The sequence below is a fragment of the Medicago sativa genome, chromosome 8 (genome assembly GCF_051527215.1).
Source record: "Medicago sativa cultivar Bolivia chromosome 8, Bolivia_mono, whole genome shotgun sequence".
NCBI classification, from domain to species: Eukaryota; Viridiplantae; Streptophyta; class Magnoliopsida; order Fabales; family Fabaceae; genus Medicago; species Medicago sativa.
The window spans coordinates 55,610,262-55,632,050 of record NC_140756.1 but is presented as its reverse complement, the minus strand read 5'-3'; the positions used below and the strand labels follow the sequence as shown (position 1 = coordinate 55,632,050).

Sequence of the window (21,789 nt, the reverse complement as noted above, 5' to 3'; positions counted from 1 at the left end):
TACCCTTGCATGTAAATTTTGCAAATAACATTTCAGAGACATATCAAATGACTTGAAATGCAAGATAAGAAGAAATGAGTTAGTATTTTTAGGTCCAAAATTAGGGTATAACAGCTGCCCCTATTTAAGTTTCTTTGTCCGGAGAGTCAAGAGACGAAGTCTTAGAGTTGACGGGACGAAGATACTTAAATATTAACATTTGCACTGCTTTTGGACATAAAAATACACCTTCAGATTTTCAAAAATGTGAATGCCATGCAATATTTTGATTATGAATGCAAGACAAACAACTGGGGTCCATGGAACATGTCATGTCACTGGGGATTCAGATGGACATTGACAGGGTGGACAAACCAGGGGATAGAAAAAGGGTACAAGTTGTTCTTTGGGTCGAACTGGCCACTTGACCGAGGAATACAAAACAAGAGATAGGTGCAAGCTGTTCTTGGGATCGAACTTGGCACTTGACCGAAAACATAGACATATAGGCAGATACAAGCTGTTCTTTTGGATCGAACTTGACACTTGACTGAAAATACAAACAGATAGGCAGACACAAACTGTTCTTTTGGATCGAACTGGCTGTTTGGCTGGAGACATAGACAAAAGGGTAGATACAAACGGTTCTTTGGATCGAACTCGCTTGTTGGATTATCACCACGTCACGTGGGAAGGTGCAAACTGTTCTTTTAGATCGAACTTGCCGTTTGACCGATAACAAAGCATAAGCTGGGTACAAACTATTCTTCAGATCGAACTTGTCGTTTGTCCGGAAGTATAGGTATATAAGCAGGTACAAGTGGTTCTCTTTGGATCGAACCTGGCACTTGACCAGTAACAAGATATGTTGGAAGTCTGTTTTGACAAGATACCAATTGAGGATAAATTGTCATTGACTTGATTTGAAAATAGACATGACCATTTTTGTTGGCCCAAGAGTAAATTGAGAGTGGATTGACATTGATTTGAATTGAAAGTTGACATTGAAAGAGAGATTGAGAATTGAGATTGAGCAGAGACATAGACATTGAATTGAGAGTTGAAATTGAAAGAGACATTGGAAATTGAAATTGGATTGAGACATAGACATTGACATTGGATTGGAGAGTTGCATTTGACATTGAGATTGGATTGGAATTGAATTGAAAGTTGAAATTGACATTGACATTGGATATTGACATTGATATTGACATTGACATTGGATATTGACATTGACATTGAGATTGGATATTGACATTGGAGATTGGCATTGAAATTGACATTGACATTGGATATTGACATTGACATTGGAATTGAAATTGGAGATCGACATTGAAATTGGAATTGAAATTGCTTCGAATTTGACATTTGATTGAAGTTGAGATTGCTTCGAATTTGACATTGATTAGAAATTGGAATTGAGATTGGAGATTGCATCGAATTTGACAGTTGAATTTGAATTTGGACAGTTGGAATTGAAATTGAAATTGAAATTGAGTTTGACAGTTGAAATTTGGATTGGATTTGACAGTTGAGAGTTGGATATGCAACATGAATGTATGGTATAGCAAGATTATCAGATGTATGAGCACATAAAATGCATGATTATGCATGTATGAATGCTCGACATGCATGATTGGTTTGTAGTTTGACAAGGAAGTTTCACAGAGATAGATGAGACATTGGAAGATTGGGCACGTAGTGGCTCGTGCTGCAACATATTCACAGGGGAAAAACCTCTTTGGAGAGACCGTCGTTGAGAGACGTATTGAAACCATGGCTGAGGGCAATAAAAACTTGTAAAGGAGAGACCCTTGGAAGACCCTTGGATACAGGTCGCCGTTGCTAGGCGTGTCAGTGCTGGGTAAACATTGGATGTTCGCATCTGTGGTCAATGCCTTTCAATATTTCATTTTTCATTTTTCAATCCCATTTTTGCCTGAACCGCCCTTTCGGGTTTTCGATTCACCGGGGAGTAAGACTCTTTTCATTGCCCCATTTTTGCCTGAATTGCCTTCATAGGTTGTCAATCAGCGGGGTGCTCATTTTTGCCTAAGCCGCCCTTTCGGGTTTTCAACTTAGCGAGCTTTCCATTTGCATTTTTCTATTTTTCATTCTGTTTTTTCATTCTTGCCATTGACCACAGATCATCCTGGGGAGTAACCTGCTTGTAACATGTATTGAAATAGACATTGACATTCATTTGTTCATGCATGTTTCATTGAAATGTACCCTATTGCTCAGGTTTGTTTTCAAAATAGACAGGAAAAGAGTTTTCAATTTTCAAAAATGTTTGTTTTAGACATTGACATTATCAAATAGAAAGAAAATATTTTGTATATAGCATTGAAAATAGAAAGAAAAATAGAGTTTCAAACAATAGCACAGGCTGAAATTGATGTGGAAGAGTGAAAGTCAGCCAAAGGCATGACTTCACGGATTTACAAAGCTTGGAAAATGGTAATTTTATTGGTTGGTGATACATTGAACACGATGACCGCTACATTTCATAGAAATTTTGAATTCACAAGTACAGAAGCCTCTGATGAAGACGATCATTGACAGTTGCAGATGCCCCAAGGGGTGATGGTGATTTGCCAGATATAGTTACTTGTCTTTTATCAACCTCATTTTTGCATGAACCGCCCTTTCGGGTTTTCGGCTCATCGAGGCGCTCATTCTTGCCTGAGTTGCGTACAATCTCAGCGAGCTCTTTCATATTCATTTTTTTGTCCCTAACTTTTGCCTGGATCGCCCTTTCGGGTTTTCGATCCACCGGGAAGCGCATTTTTGCCTAGGCCGCCCTTTCGGGTTTTCGACCTACCACGCTGTTCTTTTCTTTTTAGACAAAGTATTTCTTGACTATATCGGCATTAACAGGATTTGGGAGCTCAACACCATCCATGTGTGTAAGAATCAAAGCACCACAAGAGAAAGCCTTCTTGACAACATAAGGACCTTCATAGTTAGGTGTCCACTTGCCCCTTGGGTCGGGTTGCTGACTTATCCTTCTTTTCAATACAAGTTCGCCTTCCTTGAATTCTCGAGGTCGGACTTTCTTGTCAAAAGCATTCTTCATTCGTACTTGATACAACTGTCCATGAGCCATGGCATCCATACGTTTCTCTTCAATCAGATTCAATTGATCATACCGACTTTGACACCATTCAGCCTCAGCTAATTTTGCTTCCATGATCACTCGAAGAGATGGAATCTCCACTTCCAGAGGGAGGACTGCTTCCATACCATATACCAGAGAGAAGGGGGTTGCCCCGGTTGAACTGCGCACTATAGTACGGTAACCATGCAAGGCAAAAGGTAGCATTTCATGCCAGTCTTTGTAAGTAGTGACCATCTTCTGAACAATCTTCTTGATGTTCTTGTTAGCGGCCTCAACTGCACCATTCATCTGAGGTCTATAAGGAGAAGAGTTGTGATGTTCAATTTTGAATTCTTCACATAAAGCTTGCATCATGCTATTGTTCAGATTGGAGCCATTGTCAGTGATGATCTTGTTGGGAACACCATATCGACAGATGATGTTATTCTTGATAAACTTGACAACCACTTGCTTGGTCACATTGGCATAGGAGGCAGCTTCAACCCACTTGGTGAAATAGTCAATTGCCACTAGAATGAAACGATGTCCATTGGAAGCCTTTGGTTCAATTCTTCCGATCATGTCAATGCCCCACATAGAGAAAGGCCATGGGGAAGATATAACATTGAGAGCGTGTGGAGGCACATGAATCTTGTCAGCATAAATTTGACACTTGTGACATCTCTTAGCATGCTTGTGGCAGTCACGCTCCATGGTTATCCAGTAATAGCCGGCTCTTAACAGCTTTCTTGACATGGTGTGACCCGAAGCATGGGTCCCAAAAGTACCATCATGTACATCATGCATCAATTTCTCAGCTTCTTGCTTATCAACACACCTCAACAAGACCATGTCATAGTTCCTCTTGTATAGGATTTCTCCGTCCAGAAGGAATCTGCTAGCCCATCGTCTCAAAGTCTTTTTATCCCTGTTGGAAGCACCAGGTGGATATTCACGATTCTGCAAGAATTGCTTGATGTTGTAATACCAAGGCTTTTTATCATTCACATCTCTGTTAGCTTGATCCGGTGTATTTTCAATAGCAAACACATGAGCGGGTCTATCAAGACGCTGCACTTTGATTACGGGCACATCATTCCAGTGATTGACACGAAACATGGAAGACAGGGTAGCAAGAGCATCAGCCATCTGATTTTCATCCCGAGGGATATGGTGCAGCTCAACCTTGGTAAAGTATGTCAACAGACGTCTTGCATAGTCACGGTATGGGATCAGCTTCTCATGATGAGTCTCCCATTCACCCTTTATCTGGTTAATAACAAGTGCAGAATCCCCAAAGATATCAAGGTGTTTGATTCTCAGGTCAAGGGCTTCTTCAATGCCCAAGATGCATGCTTCATACTCAGCTATGTTGTTGGTGCATTCAAAAGTTATTCGTGCAGTGAAAGGAATGTGGTGCCCCTGCGGAGTTACAATGATGGCCCCAATTCCTTTACCATAAGCATTAACGGCACCATCAAACACCAATCCCCACTTGCTATTGGGATCTGGCCCTTCATTGATCAGTGGTTCTTCACAGTCTTTTGCTTTCAGATACATGATCTCTTCATCAGGAAAATCAAACTTAATCGGCTGGTAATCATCAAGAGGTTGACAAGCAAGATGCTCAGCAAGGATGCTTCCTTTGATTGCTTTCTGAGCTTTGTACACAATATCATATTCAGACAACAACATTTGCCAACGCGCAATCTTTCCAGTGACAGCAGGTTTTTCAAAGATGTATTTGATTGGATCCATTCGGGATATCAACCAAGTTGTATGATTCACCATATAATGACGCAGGCGTTTGGCAGCCCAAGCTAAAGCACAACAAGTCTTTTCAAGCATTGTATACCGAGTCTCACAGTCGGTGAACTTCTTGCTCAGATAGTAGATAGCATGCTCTTTCTTACTAGTCTCATCTTGTTGACCGAGAACACAGCCCACCGAATCATCTAATACTGATAGATACATAATCAAAGGCCTTCCTTCCACTGGTGGGACAAGGATAGGTGGTTCTAACAGGTATTCTTTAATGCTATCAAAAGCTTCTTGGCATTCATCATTCCATACAACAGGCTGATTCTTTCTGAGCAATTTGAAAATTGGACCACAAGTAGTAGTCATGTGAGATATGAATCTTGAAATGTAATTCAGACGTCCAAGGAACCCTCTGATTTGCTTCTCAGTTTGAGGGGCTGGCATCTCTCTGATGACTCGGACTTTGTCAGGATCAACTTCGATGCCTCTTTGACTGACAATAAAGCCTAGCAACTTTCCAGATCTTACACCAAATGTGCACTTGTTAGGATTTAACCGCAGCTTGTACTTTCTCAGTCTTTCAAACATCTTTTTCAAATACACCACATGCTGTTCTTCATCACTTGACTTCACAATCATATCATCAACATATACTTCAATCTCTTTGTGAATCATATCATGAAACAGAGTTGTCATACCCCTTTAATAGGTAGCACCAGCATTTATCAAGCCAAACGGCATTACTTTATAACAGAACGTTCCCCACGGAGTGATGAAGGACGTCTTTTCTCTATCTTCAGGAGACATTCGTATCTGATTATAACCAGAGAAACCATCCATGAAGGAGAATACTTTAGACTGAGCAGTACTGTCAACAAGCACATCAATATGAGGCAATGGGAAGTTATCTTTCGGACTGGCTTTGTTCAGATCTCTGTAATCAACACACATTCGAACTTTCCCATCTTTCTTTGGTACTGGTACGATGTTGGCAACCCACTCGGGGTATTCAGCTGTCATGAGGAAACCCGCATCAATCTGCTTCTGTACTTCAGCCTTGATCTTAAGAGCCATGTCTGGACGAGACCTTCTCAATTTCTGTTCGACAGGAGGACATTCAGGTCTTGTCGGTATCCGATGTTCCACAATCTTGGGATCTAGACCCGGCATATCTTCATAGGACCATGCAAAGACATCTGGATAATCATGGAGAAGCTGAGTAATCTTCTTTTTCACTTCTGGCTCAAGTGCAGCACTAATCTTCATCTCTCGCTTGTTCTCTTCAGTACCCAGGTTGATGAGCTCAATCTCTTCCTGGTGAGGTTGAATGGCTCTTCTTTCTTGCTCAAGCAGCCGAGTGATTTCATACGGTATCTCTTCATCATCATCCTCATCTTCAGCTTCATATACAGGGAATTCAAAATTTGGAGGAACCATAGGGTCACTGTGTTCAACGGGTTTATTATGGTTCAATCTGCATAATATGATTGGGATGATTTTTAGAAAAAGTTTTTCATGCAGACTTTTGAAATTAATAAGAAAACAACACACGTTTTGGTTTTTTCTGGCATTACCATTATTTCCAAGAAAAAGGCACTAAAAAGTAAAAAACAAAGAGTCGTGAGAAAAACGACAACTTTTATTGATAACGGCAATGCCGAAACAAACACGCCCTTACAATGATATCCCTTTCGCCTTGGGCAGAGCGAAAGGATTGTTATTTTGAACACAAAAAACATGAGCAACAAGACACATTACATGGAAGCATGCATGACTAAAGGAACATCAATGGCCTCCCAATTTCTCACAGTGCCTCCTGGTACAACAAATGTGGGCACGTAACTACTTCCAGCAGCATCTTCGGCAATAGCATTGATGAACCCAGCACTGTAGAAAGTTCCTGTTGAAACCCCAGAGGTTGGGGAGAATCCCAGACCCTCTTTACGCTTGTTTTCCAGAATCTGAATCACTTTGCCCCAGCCTGCAGCTTGCCCTGCTTGAACAGCCTTCTGGGCATCCTTCAATGAAGCCATGCTAGTACCAGCCCTTCGGGGTTCTGCACCCTCAACGGTCAAGCCTTGGAACGACGTCCCTTCAGCGGACCCTGCTTCAACACAAGAGAAAGATGATACTTGGCTAACCAGAAATGCTTCTTCACCATGCACAGTGACAATCTTACCATTCCTCATGAACTTGAGCTTTTGATGCAAAGTAGAAGTGACTGCTCCAGCGTCATGAATCCACGGTCTTCCGAGGAGACAGCTGTAAGAAGCATTGATGTCCATGACTTGGAAAGTGATTTGGAATGTCTCTGGACCAATGGTAATTGGCAAGTCTACTTCCCCGAGAACATCCTTGCGGGACCCATCAAAAGCTTTAACCAGGTAGCTGCTACCCCTAAGAGAAATTCCATGATGGCTCAATTGCCTCAGTGTGGATTCAGGCATTACATTCAGAGACGATCCAGTGTCCACCAGCACATTGGATATCATGTCAGATCTGCAGTGCACCGAGATATGTAGAGCCAAGTTGTGGTGCTTCCCTGCTTCGGGGAGCTCATCATCACCAAATCCCAAATTGTTGCAGGCAGTAATATTACTCACTATTCCATCAAACTGATCCACAGAGACTTCGTGGTCAACATAAGCTTGCTCCAGTATCTTCATTAACACTTTCCTATGAGCCTCTGAGCTCATGAGCAGAGACAAGATGGATATCTTCGATGGAGTTTGCAGCAGCTGGTCAACAATCTTGTAGTCACTCTTCTTAATAAGTCTCAGAATTTCATCCAGATTAGACTCTTCAATAGATTGGCCTGTTGGGCCGGGGTTCTTATCAACAGGAGGAGCAACTGGTGGAGTTATCGTGGCAATAGGTGTGACCACCTGCTTTTGAAACAGGGGTGGACGGACTTTTCCGCTTCTCAGAGTTGTAATTTCACCGGCAACATTGTCAACTGTAGCTGGGGATACCAGAGGCACTTCCACTCCATTCTCGACCATGGTTGCATTGTATTTGTAAGGAATTGCTTTTGTAGAAGTATATGATATCGGACCAGGTAACCTGATCACTAAGGGCTCAACATCCCTTGTCCGAGATACACTTTCAACAGGAGAGTCATGGAACACTGGCACAATCACACATACATCACTGGCAATCAAGTGTTTGTTATCCATCAGACTCTAGATATCATTTTGCACAACACAACAGCCCATAGGATTTTGAAGACATTCTGAACAAGAAGCATGATCATGTTTGAAGAGAGAAGCCTGGCAGAGCTTGACATGTAACGGCACCAAGGGAGTGACAACATTGCGGACATCCAACATGGGCTCTTCTTGAGGAACAGGGATTCCTTCGAAGGCCTCGATCATGTTAACAGCAGCATGGTTTGGAAGCGGGTTGTCTAGAACATGAGGAACACTATTCTCAAAAGTCAACCGTCCCTTTTCTATCAGGTCTTTCACAATATATTTCAGAGCAAAGCAACCTTCAACATCGTGGCCTTGAGCACCCTGATGGAATTCACATGTTAGGTCCTGACGGAACCTGGGAGGCAATGGATTAGGCGGAGGTTTGCCTGGTCTGGTGACGCAGTGTCCCTTAGCAAGTAGAGTTGGGAGCAGCTCACCATACCGCATTGGTATTGGTGGAAAAGAAGGTTTGGGTCGGGGACCCTGTTGTTGCTGCCGTTGCTGTTGAGCAGGAGGCTGTTGTTGTACTTGCTGTGCAATAGCATTGACGGGCACTGGTGGTTGACCCGGTGGCAGAGGATACTGTTGATAGAATGGCGGGAAGAAAGGATGTTGAGAGTATTGCATGTAGTGATAGGGTAGAGGTAATTGTGTAGCAGCTGCAGATGGGTTACTAGATACCATCCCTACGTCAGATTCCTTCCTCTTATGGTGGCCATTACCATACTTCTTCGGTGCACTGGCTGAAGATTCACCCTTCTCAAGGACAATAATACCATCTCGGACAGCCTCCTCTAGACGAGTTCCCATTGTAACCATATCAGAGAAGTTGTTCGGAGCAGAGACTATCATTCTCTCCTTATATTCCTTCTTCGGAGTCTTCAGGAATGTCTGCGTTAATTCTTCCTCATCAAGTCGGGGAGAAACACGGGCAGCTGCCCCTCTCCATCTCTGAGCATATTCACGGAAGGTTTCATCTGATTTCTGAGATAGGGCTTTAAGAGAGTCCCTATTTGGCTTCAGACGGGTATTGAATTCATATTGACCTTCAAAAGCAGCAGCGAGTTCCTCAAAAGTATGGATGTTATCTTTGCTTAAACTAGTGTACCAATCTGCTGCATCATCTGTCAAGCTACTCTGGAAGCAATGGATCATCAGTGCATCATTATCTGCGTAATTAGCCATCTTTCGGACATACCGGATGACATGGTTGTGTGGGCAAGAAGTCCCATTGTATTTGTCAAATTCCGGCTCTTTGAATTTCTTAGGAACCTCAAATCGGGATACCAAGCATAGATCACGAGCTTTAGCAGGAGCACCGTTGTTTCCCCGGCTAGCCTTGACCTCACGGAGTTCTCCAGCCAACTCCCTTAACTGTCTCTTCATAGTTTCCATTGCGGGATCTTGTCCGCGCGGAGTATCAACATCAATCACCTGCTGCACAGTGTGTACAATAGGGTCGGTAACAACAGCGGTTACTTGAGGCATAACAGTGGATACAGGAATCTGTCCTTGACCAGCAACACCAGAGACACCAGCAGCAGTATTAGGAGAGTAGTAAGCTGAGAGACCATAAGGACGGCCATTGGGCATAACAAACCGAGCATCGGTAGCCACAGTAGACAGTGGGATAGATGGAATTGTTTCAGTAGCAGCTGGAATAGATGTAGCTGGCTGTTCTTGTGCAGCCATCATAGCGGACATAGCGTCGTGAGCTTTAGCCAAGTCTTCTTTCATAGCAGCCAATTCGGCACGGAGCTGAGCATTTTCTTCTTCAAAGTTAGCCATCATTCTTCTCTTGTGAAATCTTGTTTGATGAATTCTATCTGGTTGGTAGACCTTGCGAACACGAGCCACTTTTCAGACTGCGGCGGACAAAACCAGGAGGCAATGAGCACGAGAGAAGTTTTTTGTGACCAATGAATGCATATGATGCATGAAATGTGTTAATGCATATGCAAAAAGACTCTTTTTATTTGTTATCGAAGGGTTTTAGACAAATTAGAAACTTGTAAACATTGCTAAACAACAATTAACATAAACGGGAAACAACCAACATATAGTTTTACAAGACAATTCCAACATAAACAAATGGAAATAACAATAGGAAAAAGAAATCCTCAAGCATAGGAAGTGGAAGCATCATCCTCAGACTCAGACTCATAGTCGCAGTATCGTGCATAGAAGTCATGGGCACTCCTAGCTCTCTTGGAGTCTCTCATAAGCAACATATCCTTCTCTTCAATCTCTTTCCTAGCCTTAGCTAACTCTTTCTTCAGTGTCAGGACCTCATGAGTCTGCTGCTCATCTTTTCCGTCCAAAGTCATGATCAAGTTCTCAGCCTCATAGTATCTAGCCCTCCACTGATGCTTCTCCCTACTCTCCATAGCTAGATGCTCCTGATACATCTCCTGGGTAGGTGGGAGTAGAGGTAAAGGCATGGTGGGAACAGATGCAGACACATATCTCATAGAGGGGTAAGGCATACCAATCTCCTCAGCTTGGTTTATCACCCACTGTGTATAGGCCTCATGAGCAATACCGGACCTTACACCCATATGCTTCACCTCTTTCTTCCGAAGCTTGGACCAAGCATCCATGAAATCCTCTTTTATTCCCGTGGGAGCATTGGAGTAGTGAAAGAAGTAAGGAGCTATAGCAAGATTGATGGGCTTATCTTTCATCGGAAAACCAAATTGTCGCAAAGCAAGCTCCGGGTTATAGTTGATTCCACCCCGGGTACCAAGAAGAGGTACATTAAGAAACTTTCCACCACCAAAGATGATTTCCTTAACTCTAGAAGCGGGAGTGAGCCAAACCACTTCATTAGGAGTGAGAGCCATAATCCTCTGTGAAATAGACCAATTCCCCGGATTGTCGTGGAAAGACTGCGGAAGGTGCGAAATAAACCACCTATAGAGGAGAGGCACACAACAAAGAATGTATCCACGACCTTTGTCGGAACGATCGTGAATAGCATGGTATGTGTCAGCTAGCAAAGTAGGAACCGGATTCTTGGAGTGGAAGATCATAATAGCATTCATGTCCACGAAGCCATCAAGATTCGGAAAGAGAATAAGCCCATAGATGAGAAGTGCAAGAATAGCCTCGAGAGTGTCCTGACAAGTGGTATTGAGGTTGGCTTTCCCAAGAAGATACTCTGAAGTGAACCCTCGGATGCGTGCCTTAGTGACAAGATTCTTGGAGACATCGGTGGTCTTGAGATAGAGATCTTTAGCAATAACCAATGGAGTAGGAGGATTTTCAGGTCCTGAGAAAGGTATCCCCTTAGCAATAGATAGACCCATCAAGGAAGAATAAGCCTCTAGAGTAGGCACCAACTGAAAGTCGGGGAAAGTAAAGCACCGACACTCCGGATCATAGAATTGCACTAGAGTGTGCACAAGCTTCTCATCTACATTAGTCTGGAGAATAGAAAGTAAGGCCCCGTAACGACGTCGAAAACCAGTCGGATCCTCGATCTTGAGTGCCAAATCTCTCAAACTAGCCAAATCCACTTCCTTGAACTTGTAGGACTTAGTCTTCTTCATCCCTACAATGTTTACAAATTCAACCTGTCTAAGCCCTTCGATAACAATGCATGGAAAAAGTTTATGCATGTATGCATGTATGCATGAATGCATGATTATGTTCAAGTTCGGAGAAAACATGGTGGGTTGAAGTTTCAAAGTCGAGGAGTCATGGGTGGACACGGTGTCCGGTGAATCTAGGGTTTTAGGAAATAGTAACCGGGTTCTAAAAGGTTCCCAAGTTGCAACCTCTCCGACATATATCACGGTGTCACGAGACAACACTCACTCCATGATTATCCGTGGAAGGTCTAACTTGAGTGTAGTATCGCGTGACGACTAAAACTCGAGACGACACTCGGTTTAGCCTCCGCACTACATCCTAGAAAATGGCCATGGATGGGTTTGGTTATCTACGGTTCATAGCGTCATAGAACAATTAGAAGTAAAGTGCCTAAACGCGACAACACGCGCCGACAACATCACCCCCAAAATGCCTTAGCTATGTGGGATTGATCGCATAATCCAAAACACGAGGCAACCCCCTGAATGAATTGTCGATTATATCCCTCCTAAATCCTAAGTTCACTCAGCCCGGGTGCAGGACTTTTGATATTCTCACCCCACACGTTTGCAAGAATTTAAACATTTATTCACATAAGAAAGCAAGTAAAAGAAACAAGTAAAAATACAAGCGCAAGCGTGGAAATAAAGACTAGGCGTAACTCTCGAAATATCCCCAGTGAAATCGCCAGCTGTTTTATCTTGGTTTTCGGGTGTCAAACATTGATTACGTTTGAACCCTTTTAACCGGTGATATCTTATTTTTTCTTGGGAAGGGAAAAAAGTAAGCAAAACTCTTGAGAATCGAGGTCCGGGAGTTGTTTTCGCTACGGGAAGGTGTTAGGCACCCATAACGACTATAGTATCTTATAGGAACCGTCTTTAATTTCTACGCGCGCGCTTTATTTTTAAATGCTATTTGAAAATGTTTATTTAAACCTAAAGTTTGCTAAATGAAGAATTGGAGGGAGAAGAATGTTTTTGGATTTTTATTTTATTTGAATTGAAGGAATTTTGTTCCTTGCCTACGTACCCGTTTAAGGGATCAAACCCACCGTAGTTCTCTTCCCAAAATGTTTTTGTTTTTGTTGGTTGATTTTAAGTTTGAAAATTGGAATTTGAAGAATGAGAGAGAGGCCTCAAAGGCATGAGATTGTGAAATTGTGAGGTTGAATTAGTCATTTGCAAAATGTGGTCTAAGTATGATTATTTTTCATCGAAATTTGATTAAGAAAATAAAAGGGAAAATTACAATGGGATTTTGATCCCAAGGTTTATTTAGAAAAGGGTTTGAGTGAAATTTGTTCATATTTTTTTGGGAAATTGATTTTTCTAAGTATAAAGCCTAAACATCCATCTAAGCATACAATCCTAAACATACATCTAAACATGCATATTCTAGCTATATACCTAAAGTGGTGTGTGTGCATGTGTCGGTGCTTGTGTCGGTGTACATTATTAGAGTCCATTGTCCTTATTACATCATCGGCCTAGATACATTCTATGGTCTTGCAAGAATTAAAAATGACATGAAAGTAAAATATTACAAGAACTCCTAAATCCTTACATTCTAATTTTGCATGAAATTGAAACTTAAAGTGCAAGAAATAAGATGGAGAGGAAGATGAAGTGTGGATGCTTATGATGAATATGAGACATGAAATGAAATGGTTAGTAGCATAAGGCAATATCAAAAGAAATAAAGCAAGAAAGACACTATAACATAAAGGATGGAAAACAAACCAAAATAAAGGCAAAATGAGTGCAAACATGACTAAAATTTGTTCATAAAGTGCAAGGTTCATGTGACCTATAATTCTCACATTCCAATACACTTTTAAAGGTTTAGAATCAAATTTTTGGAATGGGAATTTAGGCAACATGACTAACTTGACATTTTAGAAGCAAACCTAAGCACATTTACATTATTTATTTACATAAGTGACTTGTAAACTAAGTAACCTACCAAGATTCACAATTATGCAACAATATCAAACACAAACAGCAGCTAAAATCCTATGAAATCAAGTGGTGTAGGCCACCAATATTCATCAAGCAATTTGGATTAAAACCAAGCAAATTTTCATTCATTTTCTAGCACAAAATAACACAAAAATAGTAAGTGAACTACCACATTATCTTTTACCAATTTTTATCATGTAAAATTACCACTAAAAGGTCACAAAAATATCAAGAAATACTCATGAATTTCTTTGGAATTTTTAAAGAATTTTTGATCACAAGAACATGTAAAGTTTCACAAGATTTAACAAATGTAATAAACAATTGAAAAAAATGCTACTTATATTTTTTTTTTATCCAAATTCAACACATAACAGCATCACAAGAAAGTCAAGAAACTAGTCAAGAACTCATGAAAAATTAATTGGAATTTTCAACAAAGTCTTTGAGCAAGAAGGTGTGCAAATAGCAAGGAGTAGAGTTGAAATAGCAAGAAAATTGCCAGGAAATGAAATCCACAGACCAAACTGACCCAGGCCCAAAGGAGACGGATCTGGTGAAGGCACAAGGACCGTTGGATTGATCCAATTGGATTGGATCCAAGATCCAACGCTCAAGCATGCGCCAACACACAGATCCATACATCAGGCCATAGGAGAGTTCACAGTAGCCGTCAGATCAAAGATCCAACGGCTCACACAGAAAAGGAGCATGGTAAACGTATCATACACACACACAGGATCAGGCATGGCATATATAAGCAAAAATATGAAGGGAAACCTCACAACTCTCATATGCTTCTCTCTCTACAATGTTCTTTAGAGAGAGAGAGAGTCTGCAGACTCTCTCTTTTCTCCGACCTAGCGCCGGTCATCTTCTCCAACTTTCCGACGCGGTGGCCGGCGGTGGCGCCGCCGCGTTGGAACCCTAAACGGAGACCTGAATACATATTCTTGACGCTCATGACCCCCTCTCTTCGATTCTGAGGCTCGTTTCTCAAAGAAACTTACGAATCAAAGTAGATCGGACTTTTATCTTACGGTTTTGATGCTTCTTTTTGTTAACTCTTCTTCTTTTTCTCTTATTCGAAAGGTTCTTGCAAGAAAGCTTTTAAAGTGCTCCGATCTACTTTGATTCGTAGCCACAGCACATGTACGAAGCTAATGCTCAGGATTTTTCGAATGAAAACGTGAAGAGGAAAGGAAAGAGAGTTTGATACCTGTGTTTTAGATTGGAGATGTGACGAACGAAGAAGATTGTGAATTCTTCGATTGTTCTTCTTCTGATGAACTTCGTATTCTTTCTCTTTTTCTGCTACGGCTTCGAATTCGAACTTTTTCCCTCTTCTTCTTCAAATCCTTCGTGATCACGAAGATTTCTTCGTTGTTGATGAGTCTTCGTTGGAATTGCGAAGGTAAGCTTGGTGATGACGATTCCTTGGAATCTCTGAAAGCTTCTTCCTCTTCTTTGCGAATTCGTCTTGTTTTTGTGAAATTGATGAGGGATTCTGTGTTATGTGATGCTTCTGATTCGGTTATGGCTTGGATTTGATGAGGATTGATGAATTTGGTGATAAACCGAATTCGGTTAGGGTTTGAAGATGATGAATTTGTACATCACATTCTTGAGCTTTTTCTGGATTTTTGTGGTGTTTGATTCGTGGTAGGGAGAGAGAGAAATGTGATTGTGTTGTTGATGATGTGTAAAAGTGTGTATGGGTCTGTGATGAGTTGGCCTTTTATAGGCTGACACATGTATGGACTGGACCAATGAAATTTTGACATGTGGCATACCTTTGTAACAAACTTCTGTGGACCACTAAGACTCTGACACGTGTACAGAATAGATGACTTGGACAAAAGAGGACTAAATTGCAAAATAATCAGAAAATAAGGACAAAAATGAAAAGGAAAAAAAACACAAAGGACCAAAATGCAAAAGAAATTTAATAAAAATTGAATAAAAAAAAGGTAAATTTGAAATAAACGTAAAGTGAAACGATTAAAATTGACAAAACGGACTAAAACGAACCAATGGCCTAAATGAGGTACTTTAAAGTAACCTCTCTCTGCCGAAATTTCGTGTGAAATGACCAAAATGCCCCTGGGGCTAAAACGACTGAAAATGACTCAGATGCAAATTTTAAAATGGATTTTTAACAAGGGATTAGAGCAAGACCTTATACAAACAAAGTTAACAGACTCAGAGACAATTTTTAAGATTTAAACCGGGTTTTAACATGTGAAAAGACCAAAATGCCCCTAGGGGCAAAACTGACTTAAAATGACCTCAAATGCGATTTTTGAACTGGATTTTGACATAGAATGAAACAGAGACTTATTCACACTACTTGAAAGGACTCAAACAAAATTTTGGAAGACCGAGAGAAATTTGACATAGGAAATGACTAAAATACCCTTGCATGTAAATTTTGCAAATAACATTGAAATAAAATGCAGAGAAGGATGCAATTGTTCAGAGATATATCAAATGACTTGAAATGCAAGATAAGAAGAAATGAGTTAGTATTTTTAGGTTCAAAATTAGGGTATAACAAGGCCGACAAACCAAAGGGACCAAGTCAAAAAAAAAAATTAAGAAAGGGACACAAGGTGATGGTGAGAGAGTTTCAGTCCCGAAACTTGCTGAAGTTGCTGCTGAAACACCACTTCAAGAACCTACTGTTGCAGCACGTAGTCATGCTAGTTTAGAGTCTAATCCAAATTCTGTACGTATTTTATTTTTTTCTTTGCAGTATATAGGCTGATCAGCTGTTTTAACTGTGTTTTAATTTTGTTTTCACTGTGTTTTGCAGGGAAAAGTTTTGAAGAAGAAAGTTCATGGTAGGATGGGGATCAATTAAGAGAAGGTTGACACAGTGAAGCTTTAAATAGATGATTAGGATTTAGTGTGGAAGGTTTTTTGGTTATGATGTAATTTGTGATGGTAGTTTTTTTTTTTGGATGTAATCTTATGCTGATGGAAACTAATTAAGATTTGGAGTTATGAATTAGTTGGGATGGTACTTTTTTTGGGATGAAATCTTCTGTTGATGCAAACATATGCAGATCTTGTACTATAAAACTTATGACATATTTGGTAATCTTATGCTTATGAAATGAAGTTAATTTTCATTCTTACTCAATTTCAATTCTGTCAAAAAAGCATATTTTTTGTGCTGCTAGTCTCTTGTTGCTAGTCTGTTGTTGTTAATGCTATTAAGCTTTTGATTTCAAGTTTATATGGTGGAAGCCAAATATATATATAGTTTCTTCCCATTTACTGATACAATTGCTCAATAAGGTCATGACACAATTTTAGTACTATTTTAATGCAATAACAGTGTGTTTTTGAAACATTTTGCATAGGTTGTACATAACATTCATAGAAAAAAATAGAAACCAAAAAAAATAGGAAAATCAGATTTTTTTTCTTATTAAAAACGAAAAAAATAGAAAAATCAGAATATTTTTTTTCAATTTATGTTTCTTTTATTAAAAACGGAAAAAAATAAAAAAAATAATTTTTTATATTTAATGCTGATGTGGCATGGTGGCATTCCATTAGTCAACAGTTAGTTGACTTAACGGGAGGGACGAAAACAGTAATTGAAAAATTAAGTAGGGATGAAAACGGTGGATTTTTTTATAGGGACGAAAACCAAAATTCGCTAATTTTATGAGGACGAAAAACATATTTTACCCTAATATTAACAATTTTTTCTTGTCAAAAAAAAAAATTAACAATTTTTTTTTAAGAACTATTAAAATTTTTGTTTGTTGCTTGAGAAAGAACAAAGTTTAGATCGATTGGTGAGGTGGACCAATATGCGAGGACGTAGCCAAAAGCCATTTTTTTTTGGTAGTGAGATCTTGTTTTTGGTATAGTGTAGCCAAAACCTTTCAGAGAGCGACTGAAATTAGCAGAAACTTCTAGCTAATTATTTAGACCAATTGCAATTGGCTATTTTTAACAACTACTTGGGTGATTTCCACTGATTTCGCGATTTAGTCAAACAAATGTGATATGCAATTACCTTTTTCCTCATAAAGCACGCGCTTGTGAAATTTCCCGAAGTTATTTTTCTCTGCATATAGCTTTACTCTTTTCTTTAGGAAAATACCTTTGAGTAATGGTCACGGCTACCTTTAATTGTTTTATGGGTTTTTTTTTTTTTTTTGGTTACAAGGCTAAAGGAAAGAAAAAACAAACAGCAAAAAGAAGAAACAGAAGAAAGAAAATTAAGCCCTATGGAAATTATGACAACAAGTGACATTTGTTAAGGAAACCAAAAATAAAATGTTTGTATTAGATTCAACAATATTTTGACTTTAAAAAAATAAAATTAATCATTTTTTTTCTATTTCCAATACAATAGTTCTATTTTTATCCTCTTATCCAATGTCATAAGGGCACTCTTAAACATTTCCTTTGTTTTATAAAATGGAGATTTTGCAACTCAAATGTCTTGAGCTAAAGGATAAAGAGTTAGACCATTGGTTCAAACCCGAACAAAGCATACAAAAAAAAATATAAAATTAAATTAAATTGCAGTGAATAAAAATATAATATAAACCATATATTAAATTAATAATTTTTTTTAAGAAAAATTAAATACTAAAATATTAATTATTTAAAAAAATACTTAAATGTTAATTGATCTAAATTTTAGTAAGAATTTAGATCCAATAGCCGATGAAGTTGCTAAGGATGTTAGACATTTGGATAAAGAATTTTATTTGGAGCGACGATATTCATACGAAGAAAGTAAGTACGGTGGCATGGAAACATGTATGCCTTGGGAGGAGGGTGGTCTTGACCTCTCAACCAGTGATTTTGTTACCATTTGGTTAGTTCGGAACTGCATGTGTTTCAATGGCTCTAAAATTTCGCTATTGGCTGTCAAGGCGAAGATTTCTACTTCGTTCAACATGTCGGGTCATGCTTCAAATGGTCATTGCCTTCCTACGAGCTTTGACATTAATCTTTCGGACAAATTTTGGATTTCCCCGACATTTTGGAAGTTTAAGGATATTGAGATGATAATCTGGAAACCTCCAACTCATCCTTACATCAGCGTTAACACGGATGGGTCTCTTCGGAACCTTAGTGCGGCTTGTGGTGGTATTTTCCGTGATCAAACAGGTGCTTTGATGGGCGGTTTTTCAACTAATCTTGGTGATTACTCGGTGTTCGAAGCAGAAATTACAGGCTTTATCATAGCGATAGAAATGGCAGTTACGCATCATTGGCGGTACATTTAGATTGAGGGGGGCTTGGCCAGTGCTCTTTTGGCTTTCTCTCAGCAATCTTTGATTCCTATTCGGTGGCGAAACCGTTGGCACAATTGCTTGTCTCATAGTATTGATAGGTGCTAGAAAGTGTTAAATTCATAATGTATATTAGGCACTTTTGATTACTTGTTCCATAAGTTATTTGAGGAAAAACCATGAAAAAAATAGAAAATAACTCATTATGCTTTTTATATCTTACTTAACCCATTTGTGCAGAAAAGAAGTGATCAAGACTTGAACCAGCGAAAGAAACATAAAAAGGAGCAAAAACAACAAATGTCGCCATGGCCACAGAATGTCGCCACGACGGGAATGGATTTCTAGGAGATATGTTATTCAGAGATCAGATGTCGTCATGGCCACAACATGTCGCCACGGCGGGAATGGATTTTTAGGGGCTATGTTTTTCAGAGATCAGATGTCGCCATGGCGACAAATGTCCTGCCTGGCGAGATAAGGAGGTTTGGCAGAAACCCACTGGCAAAGAAAGCTGATGTCACCATGGCTACGAAAAACCTTCCTGGCGAGAATGTTGAATTATACAGAAGTATAAAAGTCATTCAGTCATTTTAGAACAGATTGTTATGTCACTCTAGGGAGAGAAAAACAAGGGAAAACCATCGAGAACATCAAGGAACAAGGAGCTACAAAGATTAGAGAGGACTTGCAAGATCATTGAGACATCATGGCTTGGTTATTATTTTTCTCTTCTTCTCCTTGTAAGGTTACCATGGCAATGAGAAGCTAGACTCTTTTTGTTGGGATTAAATGTAATCAACTCTACTAGTATGTATTCCCTTTGATTGTGATGTTGTTTGATTTTAATTATCTTATGATGTTGAGGTTATTCTTGTTTTCCATTACAAACTTATGGGTTTGAATTGTTATTGAAAGATACCTTTTGAATCTAGGTTAGAATAATCTTCTATCAAAGCTTTTGTTCTAGACATGGAATTTAGGTTTTGATAATCACTTTGAATATTGGAACCCAAAGCTTTTGTATTGTTTAAGAGCTTGGGAAATCAGTTATACAACGATACAATTGACTATTGGATTGTTTAATAGTTTGGTAAATCGACGATTGAACGACCCAATAGAAATCGCGACATTATTTGGACACGAATGATGTTGCCGAGCAATATGTGATAATATCAATTGATAATTAGAATCCACAACACTAATCTTAGAATACGTATACGTAGGTTGATGAAATTTAATCCTAGCAATCATTTCCCTGTTAACTCTCATATTGTTTACAAGTTCATAGTTTTCTAGTTTATGAAACAAAAATTATTACTACTCCCTTAGTTCAGAACGACATCGATTGTTGAACGGCTTAGAATATCGCACCAGTCCTTGAGGAGACGATAACAAAAATACTTACTTTTGATACTACATCAAGTATGCTGGTTCTCTCTTCACACATTTTCCACGACGGCAATGGTTGCGGGGAAAAGCTTGCTACTCATGGTCACACTGTTTCAGATACGGGTTGGTGGGAATCTTTGCCCATCTTTGTTCGGGATGATTTTTATAAGGACCGTTATGGGTTACCTAATTTTTGTTTTCCATAATTTTTCTTCTTTTTTGCTGTTTTCTTTGAAGGATTTGGTGCTCCTTGAATCTTCCAATCCTTGAATACCCGTGCACCCCTTTCGAACTCTTCACTCGAGCCTTTGATGCTACGTCTAGTAAGCGAATCCCCTTTGACTTCAAGAACGGTTATTGATGACATCCTGTCATTACATAATATTAGGGACTTATTGTGACATTTTATAAGAGTTCTCATGCAATTTTCACTATTTCGGGGTATAAAAAGATGAAAAACTGAAGTTCTTCCAGACCAAATCGCGCCACGCCAAATTGAAGCCTTGCCGCGATTTTGAAACAACAAATACACACTTCCTGTAAAGAGGAAATCGCGGCACGCCTATATACATGGCGCGACGCGATTTTGCTAGGTCAGGCCCATAAATCTCTATAAATACTGCACTCATTCTGAAGAAAAGGAGTTACGATTTTGGAGAGCAAAGTGCGATTTTTAGACATCGGAGACGGCTAGAAGGGCGATTTCTTCATCCTTTTACCAATTCATGTATGTTTTAATTATTTCATTGATTATGCTATTTGTAAACTCGATTATGAGTAGCTAAATCTCTCAGAGATTAGATCCAAGATGAATCTTTGTAACCCTAATTGACACATGTTGTTGTGAAACTCTATTTTGTTTATGAATTCAATTCTAGTTTATTCAATTCAATTGTTCTTAATGCTTTTTATATCTTGATCACATATAACTTGATTTTGTGAGAACGAATGACCACTGACCATGGCTTTCGACTTAGACCTAATTGAATTGTTCTAATAAACAGGGTTAGTCTAGGAATAGATAATCGTTTGTTAGTGATAATAGGTTAACGTTCGGTAAAACCTTCAAGAATTATTAGACCACCTAAGGAATTAGGGGCTGTAGTTTAAGAAGAGGGTCCTAACTCAAGGGATTGATTAGGGCTATTTTGTTAATCATCGTAAACTAGAAGAGGATTCATAACGAATAGGTGCAGTAGACCAATTAGGGGAACTTAGAGGATTCGACGGATCTGATCTCATCTTTCTCTCATATTTTCTTAACAAATCTTTATTTTCTGTTTCTTGATTTAATTAAAACCAAACCAAATCTTCTGCCTAGTGGCAAAACAAAATAAATTTTATACATCCTATTTTTATAACGCAATTGAATTATTGAAGTTAAAACAGTCCTCGTGGGATCGATATTTTTACTACTTCGATAGTATTTGGTGCACTTGCCAAACGTCTATCAAGTTTTTGGCGCCGTTGCCGGGGACTGTTGATTATTTCAACAAGGCAATTACGTTATAATTTAGGGTTTTCTGCAATTTAATTTT

General features: G+C 39.3%; 1 long non-coding RNA gene across 1 annotated transcript; it reads left to right on the top strand.

Moving 5' to 3' along the window:
• Positions 1-16,176: 16,176 nt before the first annotated feature.
• LOC146899680 (uncharacterized) lies at positions 16,177-16,734 on the top strand. The gene is made up of 2 exons (XR_015023440.1): positions 16,177-16,317; positions 16,405-16,734. It is a non-coding gene; the product is annotated as an uncharacterized LOC146899680 (long non-coding RNA).
• Positions 16,735-21,789: the final 5,055 nt, after the last annotated feature.